This window comes from Gossypium arboreum, chromosome 10, assembly GCF_025698485.1.
Source record: "Gossypium arboreum isolate Shixiya-1 chromosome 10, ASM2569848v2, whole genome shotgun sequence".
Taxonomy (NCBI): domain Eukaryota; kingdom Viridiplantae; phylum Streptophyta; class Magnoliopsida; order Malvales; family Malvaceae; genus Gossypium; species Gossypium arboreum.
In genome coordinates this window covers 56,385,204-56,389,629 of record NC_069079.1, presented here as the reverse complement: position 1 = coordinate 56,389,629, position 4,426 = coordinate 56,385,204, and the positions used below count along the sequence as shown (strand labels likewise).

Sequence of the window (4,426 nt, the reverse complement as noted above, 5' to 3'; positions counted from 1 at the left end):
TAATATGATAATATTACTTAATTGTAATTTGAAGTTTTTTATTCTAGTTATTTTTAACAATTATTACTTGTGTTAATTGTATGAAATAAATATATTTATAAAATAATAAAAATATAAATGCATATATTCACATACAACACACATGATATTGAAAATTAATTATTTTAAAATATATATTATATGTAACGCTAAGAGAGCGGTGGTTAAATCTCTCGTTAGTACTTCAAAGTCCAAGGTGTAAATCTTGTTGGTATCATCTCCTCTCACAATTTGTATTGCATACAAAAAAAAAAAAAAACTAAACCTTAAATCTAAAAATGATAACCCTAAATTTGAAATCCCTAAAATTTAAGATAAACTATATTGAGAGTCACTCAATTATTAGTAAGTTTCTTTTTATCACACAACTATGAAAAGTTATAAAACAATCACTTAACGCTTTTGAATTTATTTTTTGGGGTTACCTACTATTAAATGTCTAATAGCGAATATAACATAATAACTTTAAAATTGGAATAATATCAAACTTATCTCTCAACATATATATATTGCATCAAATTGATCATTATTTAAAAAAATTAACCCTCAATATTTATAAATTGTGTGAATCTAATTCTAATTTTAAAAATTATTAAAAATTCAAAATAAATTAATTAATTAAATAAACTGAGGCCCCAACACATAGGCTTCATTTTAGGATGAGCTTTTCAACACAAATAATTGAAATATGCTCAACTTTCTTGATACTTGATCTGTGCATAGACAATATAATTTATTCCAGGAAATCATTTCAAATAGATAAACTTCAGCCTAAGATAACCAAACTATTATTGATTTTGGCCTTGCCTTGATTCTACAAAGTTTAAATCTACAATTCGTGACATAACATTAAAATTTTACAAGTAAGTTAAATATATATATATAATCCTTGATAAGTAAGAGGGTACACAAATCCATTACACATTTTATGTCCCAAGTCCTACCACACTAACACTAGTTTTAAAAATAAACCCAACAAATAAACATTACCCAGATTAACAACGTCATCCTTCAATCTTTCTGAAAGACTTCGACAACGTAATGAAACTCGAAGGCAACGATGTTATAAAAGCCGACCTAGCGTAAACAACCTTTGAACAACGATCTTATTGTTTTTTGACTTGGTGAGTCGGATCTGAAACCAAACAACTGGTGGAAGTGGAACCTATATTAAACATTTTCTTTTCCGAAGCTCACAGGCTTATCCAGCTTTGATTCTTTTACATCTTCCCTGTGGATCTTGACGAGATTCTTGGCCCAAGCTTTAGGGTAGTCAAAGAAGTGGAGAGGTATTTGAAGAATGCTTCTTTTGATTTGATTGTGTACCATCCGCACTGTCAGAGTTACAGCTAGGATTATGCCAAGAGGTTTTTGGGCGTTTTATAGGATTTGAAGCTTTAAAAGATCTTTTAGTTTTAGAATTGCAACACCCATGGTAGAACACAACAGGGAATTTCTAAATTAAAAAAAGAAGTCTGGAAATTAAATAAGGATCAATGAAAGAGATGAAAAAAATTAGAGAGAAAATCTAAAAAAAATTATACTTCTTTTTAATTTTTAATATATCTATTTTTAAAAATAAGATTAAATTGATACAATTTATAAACGATATTATATCACTTTTAAAAGTTATCACATCATTTGCCCGTTAATCATTTAATGATTAGTGATCAAAAAAGAAAATTTGAAAACATTAATAATTATTTTATAAATTTTAATAGTTATGTAATAAAAAGAAAACTTACTACACTGTATAAAGTCAATAATAAGAAGTCTCAAATTTATTTCTCAGCCATGGTGGATAATTCAGTAGCAAATGAGATAAGCGAATACTTAGGAGTGACAAGAACAGATGATCTCGACAAATATCTGGGTGTTCCTGTACTACACTCACGAGTTATGAAAGGTACTTATGCGCTTTTGATTGAGAAACTGAGGAAGTGGCTTTTTGGATGGGAAGGGAAACTTCTGTCATTAGCAGGTAGGGTTACCTTAGCAAAATCAGTATTGCAATCAATTCCCAAATATTTTTATGTAGTCGGCTTTTATCCCATTGGGTGTTTGCAAGGAGGTTGAAAAGCTTATTTGTCAATTTATTTGTGGGTTGAGTAATATTTCTCGGAAAACAACACTAGTCGGTTGGGAAAATGTTGTCTACCACTAGATCGAGGGGGATTGGGACTAAAGCGAACTCAGTATCAAATAAGGCATTCCTTCTTAAACTTGGTTTCAATTTTTAGTTACAGAAAGATGCCTTGTGGGTTAGGATACTCAGGTCAAAATATAAAATTGATGAGGATAGTCCACAGAACATTGAAAGAAGATGTTGTAGTTTTACTTGGAAATCTATTTCGAGTGTTTGGGTTGATCTTCAGAGTAGCCTTTTTTGGTGTGTAAGAGACAGTAGGAGAGGAAGGTTTTGGACTGATCATTGGATTAAAGAGTTGGGACCATTATCCAACTATTGCATTAATGCAAGATCTGTTTTTTAGGATGCCACAGTATATGCAATGGTAACATTAGAAGGGGAATGGATCTGAGAGTATTTTGAAAGGGATCTTCCAAGGGAAGTTCTTTTGTATATTGTAGGTATTCATCCCCCAAAAGATGATGCACGGTGTCGAAACCATTTTTTTTTGAAAACGGGGATCGACTTAATTTTTATCCCATGCTTAGCACATTTTATGGATGAATTTTCCTTAAAATTGGTGAATTCGACACTCCTAATGCCTTAATTTCATATTTTATACTTAGGTGAGCATAAGAGAGTGAAAGGAACGAGAAACGAGCCAAAAACGGAGAAAATGGGCCAACATATGAAATCAACACGGCCTGGACCTCCTCACACGGGCAGACCACACGGTCATGTCAATTTGGCAGAATCGAAGCACGACTCACACGGGTGGACCACACACCCGTGCCTATTTAACAGGCTTGACCATGACCTTAAGCAATCGCACACGGGCATGTCACATGGGCGTGTCTCTGTCGAGCCCAAGTTTAGTCCAATTTGGAAAAGGCCAATTTTGAGGGTTCTTAGGCATTCCAAAGCCTATAAATACACCTTAGAGGAGGAGGAAAGGGAACAAACAGAGAGGGAAGCAGGGAACTGCTGCAGGAAACCCGATTGATCTAGCTTAGAAGCCGGATTCATCATCAAGACTGAAGATCTCCCCTCAATTTCCCTTCAGGAGTTTTGGGTTTTTCTTTATGTTTTTTATTCATTATTCTTTTGAGATGTTTAACTTTTTAGTTATGAACTAAAACCCCTAAATACCTAAGGGGAATGAAACCTAAGACAGATCTTGTTATTATTATCTGAATTGTATGATAAATATTTGACTTGTTCTTAATTATGTGTTCTTAATTCTTGTTTTGATAATACAGGATATTGATTCAAGTTAAACTCTTATTCAGAGGAGGAATAGACCCTGTCTAAGAGTACATTTGTCATAATTAAGCAGAGTTGGTTGCGTGCGTAGAGATAGGGTGACAAAATTTTTCCGGATTAGGGTGAAACCTAATAAGGGGATCCCTAGATCGAGTTAATGCAACCCTAGGGTGTTAATTAGAAAGAGATTTCAACTATTCAACCTTGGGTTAGACGTTGTTAGTCTCGAGAGGGATAATAATATAACTTAGGGATTTCTACGAATCAAGTCAAATGAATAAATCGTCCAATTCAGAGTCAAATAACAAGTGAAGTCTAGGTGGATTGTTCCTTAGGTATTGTCTTAATTCAATTGTTTTTCCAAAAGTAATTCCCCAATTCTATTTTCTATGAATCCTTAGTTTAGTTAATTAGTTAGTAAAAACAAACCCCATTATTCTTAGGCTAGATAATAAAAAGACAGTAATTACTAGTACTTTTAGTTCCTTTGGGTTCGACAATCCAGTCTTGCTAAAACTATACTACTGTTCGATAGGTACACTTGCTTTCATCGTGATAATAGTTAGTTTCAAGAACGATTAATTATAAATTTATAAAACTTATCACACAAAATCACGATCAGTATTTTCCACCAGCTAAGACAGTTAAGTTGAGGAACGATATCTCGTCTTTCATGCAAATGGATTTAAAGACTTTATATGATGCATGGGAGAGGTATAAGGACTTATTGAGAAGGAGCCCTCACTATGGGTTACCTCTATGGTTACAGGTTTAGACTTTTCATAATGGTTTGAACCCCTCAACTAGGCAGATGATCGATGCAGCCACCGTTGGTACCATAAATAATAAAACACCTGAGGAGCTTATGAGTTTATTGAAGATATGTCACTGAATAATTATCAGTGGCAAGTCATGATGACAAAGCCTCCAAAAGCAAATAGTGTTTTCAACCTCGACACGGTCACCATGTTATCAAACCAGGTAGAGTTCTTAAAT

General features: G+C 33.2%; 1 non-coding gene across 1 annotated transcript; it reads right to left on the bottom strand.

Moving 5' to 3' along the window:
- Positions 1 to 4,076: 4,076 nt before the first annotated feature.
- On the bottom strand, positions 4,077 to 4,183 carry LOC128282787 (small nucleolar RNA R71). Its single transcript, XR_008273141.1, has one exon. It is a non-coding gene; the product is annotated as a small nucleolar RNA R71 (small nucleolar RNA).
- Between the last annotated feature and the right edge of the window lie 243 nt (positions 4,184 to 4,426).